Here is a 14,628-nt window from a genome sequence, read left to right as displayed (position 1 = left end):
TATGCCTTGTCCTGCCCACTCCTATTCTCTGAAAAACCACTGAATAACAGAACAGAATAACAGAGTTGGAAGAAACCTTGGAGGTCTTCTACTCCAGGGGTCTCCAACCTTGGCAACTTTAAGACTCGTGGACCTCAACTCCCAGAATTCCTCAGCCAGCAAAGTCCACAAGTTTTAAAGTTGCCAAGGTTGGAGACCCCTTTTCTAGTTCAACCCTCTGCTCCAGCAGGAGACCCTATACCCAGGGGTGGGATTCTACTGGTTTGGCTGAAACGGTAGCTCCGAAGATCATCCGGGAGCACATTGGTTCACTCCGACGATCAGCTGCTGGGCCCACCCGCCTGCCCTGGCTCCATACCGACCTTTATTTCCTGCTTTTCAACCTCAGCTGCTTCCCACGGCACAGCTGATTGCCGTGTGTCAGCTGTTGAAGACACAGGGAGAGTGCAGGAGTGCAGAAGGTCAGTAGGAAAGCCTCTGCACAAGCATGAAGCACGCATTTGCCATGCATGTGCACAAGACACGTGCACGTGCGCAAATCACGCCCACCAAGTCACACCCACCAAACTGGTGGTGGTAAAACAATTTGAATCCCACTAACTGACTATACCATTTCAGACAAATGGCTGTCTCTTCTTAAAAGCCTCTAGACATGGAACACCCCAATCTTCTGAAAGCAATCTGTTCCACTGGTTTATGGTTCTCACTGTTGGAAAAATTATAGTTCTAGGTTGCTTCTCTCCTTGATTAGTTTCCAACCATTGCTTTACTTCTGGAGCTTTGGAAAATAGGTTGAGCCCCTCTTCCACGCCCTAGGGGTGGGATTCTACCAGTTTGCACCTATTTGCTAGAACCGGTTGTTGACATTCTAAGCAGTTCAGAGAACTGGTTGTTAGAAGAAATTACTGGCCTAATCCTGTAAGTAAGGCAGGAAGGAAACATTCTGGTGTTACTTACAAAAACTGCCTCTCCGTTAACCCTTATTACATTCTTGGTAGGACTAGACTTTCTGTCTCAGGAAATTCTGTGGAGTTTTTTCCCCCTCCTTTGCTGGTACTTTGCTTGTGTGGAGTGACCATTCAAAGTTACAATGGCACTGAAAAAAAGTGACTTATGGCCCTTTTTCACACTTACGACTGTTGCAGCATCTGCACAGTCGTGAGAGGCCAGGTGAGGAGATGCGTGCCTTGTTGGGAGTGATATTGAGTTGGCCACACCCAGACAATACCATGACCACCAAGCCATGCCCACTAATTAAGCCACACCCACAGAACCAGTTGTTAAAAAATTTGAATCCCACCCCTGGATAGCCCCTCAGATATTGGAACATTGCCATCATGCTATCACTGCTAACACTGCCACATCCCCCTAACTGGAAATATTTTTGACAGATATGGACCTCATGAGCCTCACAACATGCAACATAATGTGATTTGCTTGACTTGGGCTACGTTTTTGTGGGAAACCAGCCATTGTGATTTCCAAAACTATTGCTTTTTCAGCCAACTATACCTTACTTAACACATGGCTTAGTGATAGACCTAGCCAATATTGGTGGTAATATCTGTGCTTCCTTTCTGGGCACCCTCAATAGAATGGCATTCATGTGGGAACACAACTGCACAGCATTTGTTTGGGAAGCCTGGGAGGCAGACGTCTTGAGCTTGCTCCTTGTGGGTTATCTACTGGTGCCTTCATTGTTAAGAGAGATAAAATGTCATGGAACTGAGCACCCTCCCCCTTTGGCTCTAGGGCATAAGCGTCTTTCCCCCCATTCATTTGTCTAAAACACTCAGGTTTCCCAATGCAACACAACTGGTTGCTTGCTTATTCATTAGATTCCTAAGTTACTTTCCCCTAAGTAACTAAAATTGTCTCTGCTAGCACTGCATGTACAGGGTAATTATGCTCTCAGTGCCTGAAATCAGCCCAGCCCAGACTCTTCTACCTCTGACGCTAAAAGCAAATACCCTGCCGGTACAGCTTGAAGTTTGCACGATTGTGATTGCAAACAAATGTTGTATCACTGCATTTGAAACAAGTTTTTGAGCACTTGTTAGCCCATAGCCTCAGACATGCCACTGCAGGTTATGTCTACATAATTTTATCCCAACAAAAAGCCCGTGGAATGGTTATTGAGGGAAATTATTCTGACACACACACACAGTTTTTTGCAACTGAACATTATGGAGGAGTTGTCAGGGCTCCAGTAGTTACCTGGTAGTCTCTAGCTGGATTTTCAAAGCTTAAAGGAGATTTATTAGGAGTAGAAATGCTGGTGCTGCCTGGGTGTAGCCGACACTGAGACACATAATTCATTGTCACCCTTGACCCTGGTTTTCCCTCACTCCCTGGGTGTATCATGATTCATGTTCTCCAATGGGACACATCCATAGCCAAGAGTCATCAATCATACCCTCCAGTTAGAATTTTGCGCAGCAGAAACTTCAGTTACTTGGAAACTATCTATGAAAACATTTATGGAATGCAGTTTTGGTTTTGCAAGTTGCCACACTACTCCCCACTCCCTTTCTGTTGGCAACTCTAAAAGTCCAGAGAAATGTTTTATGAGTTGACAGGAGTCTTGCTATTGGACCTTTTCCCTAAGACTATGAAGACAATTGAAATATATTACAAAATGTCTATTATAAATATTGTACCCTTTATGTGTCTCCTGTATAGTTCTCAGAGACAGCATGTTCAATGATCTAGGGAAAATATATATTTATAGAGGTTGAAGGCTGAAAGCAAGAAGGTAGGTTGAAAGAGATTCTCCCTGTTTGAGAACCTTTGAGAACTTGAATGGTCAGCCTCTATTAATGTATTAGGTCTTAAAGCACAGCCTGAGTTAGGGATGTGCAAACTAGGACTTTGAGCTCAGGGGCAGGGAGGGGGATTGGATTTGTTCCCCTTAAGCAGCAATAAAATGCTTCATTCCAGTAGAGGCAGTCATAACAGCCTAGGTTGGAATATTTTACAGCTTACAGACGCGATGACGAACCATGGGGGCATGCAGAGGCATTTGTGCCGGCACGCGGGCTGCAGGCAAACTTACCTCACTGTGCATGTGCGTGCCTCACAGCTAATTTTCAGCTAGTTTGAGGCCTTTTTCAGCCTCCCAAAGGCTTGAGGAAGGCTTCTGCAGGCTTCTACAAGCTTTGTAGGCCAAAATCTAGCCCCGTTTCGTCACTTCCGATATTTTGGGAAAAACAGGAAGTGACAAAATGGGGGTAGATTTCAGCCTACAAAGCTTGTAGAAGCCTGCAGAAGCCTTCCTCAAGCCCTTGAGAGGCCGAAAAGGCCTCAAACCGGCCAAAAATCAGCTGTGAGGTGCAGTGCAGCTAAGGGGGGTGAGCGGGAGGGGGAGATTGTGTGCACATGCGTAGGGGATGTGGGGGGGGGGGTGCACATTGCCTTCTGGGTGCTGGCACGTGAGTGCGAGCATGCAAGCGCATGCACAATTTTTGGCACAGGAGCCCCAAAAGGTTAGCCACCACGGGCTTACTGCATGGGTGTGTTATGGATCTGTGGTTCCTATAGAGTTATTGTAATGTTATACAACTGTCCGAGTTACAACCCAACCATACTTAGAATTGACATCAGGCAGATGTAACCAAAATTGCCATCCAAGATGGTTGATCTCAAACGTCTTGGCTCTTGGATGTTTGTCTTTTCTCCTCAAGCAACTGCAATTTGGTGGGATTTAACATTTTCCTCTGGTTTTAACATTTCTGGGAATGTTCAGTGCGGGGCAAGGGAAAGACTTGAAGGAAGACAAGCGGGCCAAAGAAGAGAAACTTTTATGAATCAATTGCAAAGATGTCTAACAAACACAGCTCTTTCAAACTCCTTGAGCTTCAGTAGGTAAGAAAGTATTATTAATACTCAGCACTTGCTTGACAGGTGTAACTATATTCAAAGGTTTATTCTGGGCTGGTTTTAAATAGGGTCTTGCTACCTGTAGAATGAAAACCTCAATCTATTTACATCTATGTTTTCATATTGGCAGCAACTTTCCATGATTAGAAATGCCTGGCCCTTCAACTTACTTGATAACCTTACTAACTGAATCTAGGGCCTTTACACTGAACCCTTTCTACATGCACAGCATGGAAGGATGAAGCCCTACCGCTGTGCCGAAGACATTTTGCTGTTTGAACTGTGATATTACAGCATCTTTTCTGTAGCATTTCATACGTAGTAGATTTCTTTCTATAGCTACCAGGCCCACCAGCCTCCTAAAAGAAATACCGGGTAATAGATAGAAGTATGATCACTGGATAGAAATGACATCTACTTAAAATGTTCTTTATACAGCTTGCCAACAGCGTTCTTTCTGAGCGAGTTTTTAATAGACTCGTTATTTAAGCAATTGATTCTTATTCATCAGCATGGAAAACTGTACAGGAATAGAGTAGCAATGCAATCCGGTAAAGGTTTTGCTTTCTGAACACCATAAAAGGAGTGATTTTAAAATGAAATACTTTCTTCCCCCTCCCCTCCTTTTTTTTTTTTTTTTTGCCTATCAAAAATTAGAGTTAGACTAGCTGAGTATGCAACAAAACAATTGAAATACTTCATGCCGTGCCTCTGTGACAAATGTGACAAAATTGAGTGCATCCTTAAAATAGCAGCAGCTGTCTTTTTAAAACACAAAAGTGGATGATTATTGAGGGAAATGAGAACATAGTGCGCAAGAATGAAGAAAAGAATAGTGCACTTAACTCCGAGAGGAATGATCAGGCCTCTTTCCCAGAACAAGTGCTGATGTTCTGTCAGGTTTGTTTTGTAGTCATGTTTCTTTTCCAGCTGAATTTGGGTCCTGGAATCCGGGTGGGGATTGGCAGATTCTTTCTGAAATTGCTTATAACCTGGGGAAACAAGTGACATACTGTAATGAAATGCAAGATGACACATGAAGCATTGGCTTACAAGGTTCATTAGCCATGGATTGGTGGCAATCAATGGTGTTCAGCAAAGGTCTCTGGGATGATGTTATTGTGCATTGCTGCTTCTCAAATTTCCATAAAAGGTGCATTAAGAATTGGAATTCAGTGTGGTGTTTGGGGGCCACTAAGAAAAGAGAAAATGCAACTAAACAGAACTGCCTGGGGAAAGCCATGGCCTACACATCCAGCAAGAAGAAGATTGCGTTCATGTGATTATTGCCCTGAGTGTTTTATCCCAATGTAATTACCAGTTGTCCACATTTTATGCTTAAAATGAAATCACAACTTCCTCTCTATTTTTCATTTTGACTTTTGGTTTGGCTGCTCTGTGTTAAAAGAAATCAGCCAATCTATAAAGATAAACTAAAATCAGCACATTTAAATGTACAGATTAAGCAGCTTTGTATACATTGTTTTATTTTGCGTAATTTACATTGAAATCCTTATTTTACTTAGGATTTTAAAAATTGTTTCTAATCAGAGAGATAAGGAAATATCAAGTATCTTTTTTCTAGGAATTTTCTTTCTTTCTTTCTTTCTTTCTTTCTTTCTTTCTTTCTTTCTTTCTTTCTTTCTTTCTTTCTTTCTTTCTTTCTTTCTTTCTTTCTTTCTTTCTTTCATATTTTTTAATCACCCATGTCTCTCAAACAGGGAGAATCTCTTTCAACCTACCTTCTTGTTTTTCATTTGGTCAACCTTCAACCTCTATAAATACATCTGTCCTAGAACATTGAACATGCTGGCTCTGAGAACTGAACAGGGGACATATAAAGGGTACAAGATTTAGAAAGGCTATAACAGACATTTTGTAACATATTCCAATTGTCTTCATAGTCTTGGGGAAGAAGTCCAATAGCAAGACTCCTCCATAATGTTCAGTTGCAAAAAACTGTGTTTGTGTGTGTGTGTGTCCCAGAATAATTTCTTTCAATAACCATTCCATGGGCTTTTTGTTAGATAAAATTATGGGAGATGTCTGAGATCTAAAGGTAGCAGGAAAGAGTTGGAAGACAGTTTAATGTAAATAAGTATTAATGCCGGACATTCTGTTCCATCACCATCCATATTTTTTTTACCATATTTATTGGATTGTATACATGTAGAATTTATATTTAAATCATTTAACTATTTGCAGAAAATGTTAGAAAAGTGCTCAACATCCATATGGGCTAGATACTTGCTTTTTTTTTTTAAGGGAAAGCATTACAGATAAATGCTGAGCTTAAATAGCTGAGTTACTTTCTTTGGCAAATGAATAATCTAAACTTTACAGCTACAATTCTGGTTGGAACAGAAGAGAACATAGGGTAAACAGTTTGTAGCTGAAAATGGCTACAAGTTAAGAATTTTTAAGCATAATACACAGATGATCATTTATGCTGTGTTGTGGTGCTCTCATTCTTTTTTCCTTCTTATTGGCTTAAGAAATATATAGCTTTAAAACATCACAATCTGGGATAACAGATGTTATTTGCTACATGGTGTCTTTATGTAGCGCTTGGCCTTTAGGTATGCAATAGTAATATAAAAACATAGGAAAATAATGAAATTAGTTTTAGGTGCAGAATACAATCCGAGCATTTTAGCTTTCTTGGGGTTCTACCCATGCACTCAATTGTTCCCACCAGAAATGATACTATGAAATTCAGATAACCTCCAAAGCCCCCACCCCCACCCCGAAGAATGAAATATTTTGGGAAATATTAAAAAGGCAGAATAAAATATTTTCCCTAAAGGAGAAATAAAAAACCTTAAGGAAAGTAGAAACCAGCCCCAGTTTCCCTGCTGCAAGCAGAAACTGAGGAGGCCAGCTTTTAGACATGCAGATTTGGTAATCCATACAGAAAGACTGGGTCAAGACAGAAACTCAGATAAGCGACAAACAAAATTAGCTCAGACAAACACTTAGGATTTGCATTTCCTCTTTTGCCTATAGAGTCAGCCATGACCCCTACATAACCCCCATAGGAATCTAGAAGGTATAAAAACTCACCCATTCTAAACTTCATTTTGTCAGTCGTCCCTGAATCACATGTGGTTGGTGGGTCTGCTTCATCAATAAAGGGAACCTTACTTTCCAATCAGCCTCCAGCTTCCATTTCCAACAGTAGGGAAGCTGATGGAAGAGGATAAGAAATAGCTCAAGGAAAGATTTAGAAGAGGAACTCTAGCTTATCTGGATACCTAGAGACTGAGATAGGGAAAAGAAACTGAGCAGGAAATTACCATTCAATAAACCCCAGTCAGACTTTAGAACAAAGCTTAGGATAGGCTTTAGAACTGCCTGTGTAATTCTACTCTTTCCTTGTGCATTCTTGGAACAGGTCAAAGTCAAATCAAAGTTTTTTGCCCCTCAGAAATAATGCTAAAAGAGAAAGGTTTGAGGTGGAAAAATATAAAACAAATGAGTCATGAGTCAAATAAATCAACCTAGAGTTCTCACTCAAGGCAGAAATGACCAGACTTGAACTATACTACATTGGGAACATTATGGAAAGACTCAGCTTTCTGGAAAAGGTTCTAATGTTGGGAAACCTGAATAGACTCACAGTAGTGATGAGTGCACCATTGGAAGAACTAAAGGATCAGGCTAGGAATAGATCATCAGTGTGTGTGTGTGTGTGTGTGTGTGTGTGTGTGTGTGTATGTGTGTGTTCCAGAATAATTTTCCTCAATAACCATTCCATGGGGCTGTTGTTGAGATAAAATTATGGGAGATCTCCGAGATCTAATGGTAAGTCTGTCTATGTGGTCATTAAGAGTTAACAAAAACTGGATGGTACGTAATCACCATTGTCATCCTGAGGTGGAAATTTCACTTTCTAACCCTTATTGTTCCTGGGATTTAGCGAGTGAATGCGGAAGGTCTTCTACTAGGAAACACTATGCATGTGACAATGGAATAATTCTGTAATTCAGCAGAATGGAGAATTGGTATATTTTAGGGCTAGATTTTGATTACATCTATACAATGGAATGAAATTGATTTATCCAAGGATATTCATTTTGAATTAGAATATAAGAAGGACAATAAGACAGACAGACAAAATACTTTCTTGTCCTTCTTTCTCTATCATATTGGCTGGGTTCACACACTGCAATCCATGGCTAGATTCATACAATATGCTAAACAGTGAATTTCAAACTTCCCTGTATTTTTTTATGCAATTTGGGTCTTTAGGCTAATATAATAATAATTGTGAGGACACTTTTCACACTGACCTTTGATCAGGTTAGTTCTGAATTTGCTGGAGTTGATTTCTCTCAATGCAGAGAGCCGTTCATTATTTATACGTTGTCTTAATCTATATTTACCAAATTGGAAGCAATACCATAGATAGTGGCAAGAATTTTGCCAGTTTTTGACAAAACTACCAATATAATCACATGAGAAATAATGGGGACTGCCTGCTGGTCAAACAGGTAAAGGTGCGGTTTTTGTTTTCTTGGTTGACTGCAATTACTAGAAATGATATTTCTAATATATTTGTCAAAATTGGGATGCAAACATCCATAGATGCAAACAGCCTCTAGGTGCGGGGATGAGAAACAGAAAACTTCCATATAGTTATCTGGATTTTTGTCTCTTGGATCTGACAACCCTAATCTCTAGAGAATATTGAAAGGGAGGGACATTTTCAGTGTATGATGCTCTATGAATTTCATTTGCCTCTTAGAGATGTTATCTGTATAATTCTCCAAGGGGTGCTTTACAAATGTTTAAGTGATTTCTCCTCTCCAGCATCCAAGAGATTAAAAATAAGCATCTAATTGCTTATTATTAATGACAAATATAACAACATGTTAGTAGCCTGTTTACATACTCTAATACTTGATGAGATGATGGGAATTAAAATAGTGGAATGAGATACACAGCCTGCAAAATGTGGCCTTTATAAGCAAGAACACTGATGCCTCAAATATTGTTCTTACAAAACTAATCGTCTTCAAACTAAAGTTGTTGTTTTTCTTAATAATCAAGCAGCTATAATTCCATTATTAGGTCCTTTGTGGGAGGTTCTTCTTCTTTTCTTAAAGCTGGGTTGGGCAAGTCTCCAGTTATGTGCCACCCCCAAGACATTTATACTTCTTAGAGTCACTTGAATAGTGAGTAGACCGGAAAGTTTTGGAACCTTTTTTCTTGAGGAGGATTTGAGAATTTGAAAGCACGTAATGGCACATACTGCAGCTTCTACTGGCTTGAGGGATACTCCATGAATTGCGAGTGAGTGGAATCAGAATCTAAAGGAGTCTCAGATTCGGGTGGAAGTTATTTTTTTTTTTAAGTAGAATTGGTGCTACAAGGCTTAACAGACTTATTTTACCCTTGAAAATATTCACCAATCTCTCCCCTCTCCCCCCCACCAAAAAAAACCCCCCTCAAAGAAGGACATTATTTGACTCCTCCCAGTATTAGAATCTTCAAAACAATTGCTGGGACATTTGACCTTTTGCATCCTTGCTTATTTTTGGCCAATATCCACTGCACTCCTTAAAACCAATAATCTGAACAAATCAGTCAAATCTTTGCTGTACATATGATGGGATAAAAAGTCTAATCTCCCCAAATATGCCATATTCCCTTAAAAAAGAGAGAGAGGGAGAAAGAGAGAACCTTGCCCAGAGGTGGTATTCAGCAGGTTCTGACCAGTTCTGGAGAACCAGTAGCTGAAATTTTGAGTAGTTCAGAGAACCGGTGGTAACTTTCCCCCCAGGAATGGAGAGGGAATAGAGATTTTACAGTATCCTTCCCCTGCCACGTCCACCAAGCCATGCTACGGCCACCAAACCATGCCCGCAGAACTGATAGTAAAAATTGAATCCCACCACTGGCCTTGCCTATTGTGTTTGATATCACAGTATCACTGCTCAAGCTTCCCATGGCTTTGCAGCAAGGATGTAACCTCTAGTCTGAAAAATATTGGTCACTCCTATATTAGAACACATTTTTTACTCTTTTTATGAACTTTACATCACAGGGCCACTTGTTAACCCAGATGACAAAGTAATAATTAAAACTCTTATGCTATATAAATGTATGTAAATCACAATCAACTAAAAGTAGGGTTTTTTTTAACCTCTGTAAGATAAATATACATAGCAAGTGCCTCTGAGTATCTCCAGTAGCAGGCAACAATAAACACTCTTATATTGTTGCCATCATGAGAAGCGACAGATTTAAAAAAAAACACATTTATTTCATCACCTCAGATCTCCATCTCTTGTGTATCATTCTTCCTGCCTCCCAAAAAGCTTTGTAAAAGGAAAGAAGAAACATTACAATGCATAGCTCCCTATGTATGTGCATGTAGTGCTTTTTCATAATTATTATAAATTTAAAGAGAAGAAAAGGGCTTTGCAGTGAAAGCCTATCCCTGTTTATTCAAAAGTAAGCCTCAATTATTTTGAAGTGATAAGATTCTGTGAATGTACAGTACATCTATAGCTTTTAACTACTTTTTGAAAGTTGAATTCAATACACAGCTACAGAAGGTGGGTTCCTTTGAATTATTCCTCTTTTAGCTCTACAGAACTAAGGCTAGAACACAGGATTCAAGTCACCGGACCATCCCGATGCACTTTTACACAATATTTGGAGCACCCAGCTTTCCTGTAGTTGATTTTACATAAACACATGCTGATCTATCTTAAAGAAACCCAAACTCACATGTTCCTCTTTACAAAAATGAGGAGCTAATCTGAGTTTTGCTGGGCTGCAGTTACAGGAAACTCGGTGCAGTGACACTTGAAAGCCAATAGGTTTTCTGAAAGGACATTCCTTTCAGAAAATGTCATTTCCTACAGGGAGAAGCATTGAATGAGAGAAGAAATGCTTCAAGCTAATTCCTGTCTGTATCTCAGAGAGCAGTCTTTGTGTGGCTTTGATTGCCCAACACAGATGTTGTCTTGCCTGTTTCTCTATTCTGTTTCTAAATGCATCTACCAGGCAGCGATCATGTTTTCTGTTTATCAGGATAAAATCATCCTTTCCATTGGAGGTCACTTTGACAAGAGGAACAGTATGAACTGGAATGAAGGCCTTGATTGGTGTGTATAATTTTTTTATTTATTTTTATTTATTTATTTTGTCAAATGCTTACAATATAATATAAATAAAAATAAACATATGTTTAAATATAAGAAATAGGAACTAATAATTGGGGACAATAGGACAGGGATGGTAGGCACGATTGTACACTTATGCATGCCCCTTACAGACCTCTTAGGGATAGGGTGAGGTCAATAGAGGTTAGTTTGAGGGAAAAGGTGTGGGGGTTTGACTAGATGACAACAGAATCAGGTAGTAAGTTCCAGACATTGACCATATCTGATATCTTCCAAAAGTGTCAAAAAATGACTTCCTTCATCCACTGTCAACATTATACCAAATAATTGGGATAATAGGAGTTGTAGGTCTGAGGGTGTAGATTAGGAAAGATTTTACTAGATTATGTACAATGGGGAAGGACAGTATTTTCTTAGAAAATAACTTGAGTCATATAGAAAGCCCCAATCTCCCACCCTGAAATTTTATATTGTAGAAAACACGTTTTCAGCTACATATTTATACAACACTTATACTATTCTCAATTGATAGGGGACAGAATAAGATGAATAATTTACGAATCAGTGGCAAACTTACCTTAAATATCATCTTTAAGGGAAAGATATTGCCAATATTTATCTACTTTTCTGATACACCATGACTGAGGAAAGCAGGGGTGATGAAATCACAAGGGTCACTCTGACTGAGATTCCTAATGGTGGTCTGATTGCTAGAGTTATGATGAAGAAGACTTTTTGATCACAGAAGCCAATTCTCTTCTTTTTTTAACATGACATCTTTCAGCTTTTTTTTTTCTTTAATGCTTAGTTGTTGGGAGTGGAACACTATTTGCATATTGGCAACATGGTATTTGTGTGTGACTGAAAACATGTTCTCTACAGCGTAAAATTTTAGGTTGGGAGATTGGAGCTTGCTATATCTCAAAGTTATTTTCTAAAAAAAGTAGTTGTTCTACCACATTATACACCATCTATAAAGTGCCCCCTTAGACCTACAACTTTTGTCACGGTCACCCCAGTTATCTGGTATAGTATTGATGGTGGATGAAGCAAGCTATTATTCAATACTATTGAAGGACATTAAACTGAAAAGGGTCAAGCAAGTTCACAAGAGTCAGACTTGGCAAAGTTAGATATAATTTGTAATATCCTTCTTCCTTAACTCACCAACAATTGACTTTCATATCTCTGGGTTCATATCTAATGAATTTGGTGTTGTCCAGATATGTTGGACTTTATTTCCTACAAGTCTCTGGAAATTTTACCAGTTAGAAGTCTAATACATTTAGAGAGCTCTGGGTTGGAAAAAGTTAATATATGCTAATACATTCATGTAAAGATCTTCCCTCTGCAGCAGTCACATATACACTCTTATTTCCATATTAATACTTTTTGCACTTAGCTTTTTCCCCATTAAGTTTTTTTTCCTAATTGGCTCCTTTTCTCTGATAACATTTTTGCACACATGGTCTTCTCAGTTTAGAGGAATAAAGAAACAGGTGGCATTGACAACATTTCTATAATCTCCCTTTAGATTCTAAACTAGAAAGGAATTGAAGTCTCCAGGTTTTTTTTTCTCTCTCCCTCCTTCTCATTCTGTTGATAAAAGGATTAGAATGTGTCACAAGATTAACTAGAGAAAGATTATTAAAAGTGATTTACAATGTAAATGCTTTCAGCAGCAGCCACATGTTTTCTTTAGATTGAAGTTGACTTTTATGAATACTAAAAGCATAGGAATCAGGTAGGAGGTCTGCCAAAGTATATGGAAGAGGTGGAGAGCTGAAGGAGGATGTGAGATATGGAAATTTAAAAATTCTTTAAAGGGCATATTTGGGAAGGGCTCTATTAGGAGACGTCTACCTGATGTTGCTTGCACTTCTACCACAAGAAGGCCAGGAAAAAATAGGTATTTAGTTCTCATATATGAACAAAACATTTTTTTCTCTTTGGGATGATTTATATATATTTTTCTGTGGGCAAATGCTGAACCTTCTTTGTACCAAACAGGAATAATAAAGACTTCATAGGCAAAATCACCTCAGAAAAATGATATAGGAGAAGGAGAGGCAGAAGCTGGGGGTGGAATTAAAACAGGAATCTGCCCAGAATTCCTACATAGCTACAAGCAGACTAAGTCCAACCCCACTCCCGCTCCATGATTCAATTGGCCATTATCTACCCCCAAGCAGGTCCTAACATTAGTTAGTTGACTTTTATGTGTGGACCTTGTGCTGTATTAGCATACTCCAAACCGTCGCAAACTGATTGGTCCAGACGGACAGCGACCTGATTGGTCGAAGCCCCGGCCGTGATTGGAGCGCTAAGAATCTACCGCGATTGGCTGTGCCGATCGCGGGAGATCAAAGCGCTACCATTGGCTGCCGAGCCATGAGCCAGCCCTATATGAAGGGCTGCCGCGGCTTGTATTCTTCAGACTGTTCCTACTCCCAATAAAGAGCTGAACTCACTAGAATGGTCTCGCGTCTCTTCGAACCGATCCACTTCTGATCTAACACTGGCGACAAAGGTACTGCAAATAGAGACAATACCCAACCCACTAGTGACCGCGCCAGACATTGCCAGAGAAACAAATAAAGACAAGTGGCTGGCGCGAGTCCTAAGCTGGGAAAAGGGTGGCCGGAAGGGGAAAAGGACGAACTATTCAGACCCTTCAGAAACAGACAAACTGAACTCTTTACCGAGAAGGGCTGTATACTTTGGGGGGACAGAGTGGTAATTCCGGAAACATTGCAAGAAAGGGTATTGGGAATGCTGCATGAGGGTCACCCAGGGATGGTTAAGATGAAAAGCCTGGCCAGAAGCTATGCATGGTGGCCAGGCATGGACAAACAAATCGAAACCTGGGTAGCCAAATGCAGACAATGCCAAGAATCCAGACCCAGTCCTCCCGCCGCCCCAATACATGAGTGGGAAACACCAAGAGGACCGTGGTCTCGGATTCACATAGACTTCGCAGGGCCAACCAAGGGGCACATGTACCTCATCACAGTAGATGCTTACTCCAACTGGCTGGAGGTAAGCACCATGAAATCAACCACAATGGAGGCGGTAATAAGGAAACTGGGCAAACTCTTTGCCACACACGGCCTGCCAGATATAATAGTGTCGGACAACGGGCCCCAGTTCACCGCACTAGCGTTTGAACAATTTCTGGCAGGCCAGGGCATACACCATGCGTTAACCGCGCCGGCAAATCCGGCGGCGAACGGACGGGCGGAACGCATGGTCCAATACACAAAAAAAGCCATCCAGAAAATAGAAGCAACCAACATACAAGACAAAATCAATAAAATGCTCCTCATTCAACACATCACACCTAGCACAACCACAAATAGAAGCCCGGCAGAACTAATGATGGGCAGAAAACTACGGTCAACGCTAGATAGAATGCACCCCACGTACACCCCTGACAAACCCCCGGGCTCTTCCAGCAAACACAGAGAATTCAACATAGGGGATGCAGTATACACGAAAAACCTATCAGGGGAACCACTCTGGATTCCAGCAACGATCACCCAAATAACCGGCCCCGTATCATACCGACTAGAAACAAGCGACGGGAAAAACTGGAAATGGCACATTAACCAAC

The 14,628-nt window shown here is 40.4% G+C and overlaps 1 long non-coding RNA gene across 1 annotated transcript in view; it reads right to left on the bottom strand.

The window, feature by feature from the left end:
* LOC148133365 (uncharacterized) overlaps positions 1–10,204 on the bottom strand; it is a 30,654-nt gene extending 20,450 nt beyond the window's left edge. The window contains exons 1-3 of the long non-coding RNA XR_015746700.1: positions 10,156–10,204; positions 6,943–7,065; positions 4,726–4,871 (exon numbers count right to left, since the gene is read on the bottom strand). This is a non-coding gene — a long non-coding RNA (uncharacterized LOC148133365). The remainder of the gene's footprint in view (positions 1–4,725; positions 4,872–6,942; positions 7,066–10,155) is intronic.
* Positions 10,205–14,628: the final 4,424 nt, after the last annotated feature.

The sequence above is a fragment of the Notechis scutatus genome, chromosome 1 (assembly GCF_049901735.1).
Source record: "Notechis scutatus isolate UNSWTSFEM ecotype Mainland chromosome 1, rNotScu1.2, whole genome shotgun sequence".
Taxonomy (NCBI): Eukaryota; Metazoa; Chordata; class Lepidosauria; order Squamata; family Elapidae; genus Notechis; species Notechis scutatus.
This window is presented reverse-complemented; position numbering and strand designations above follow the sequence as displayed.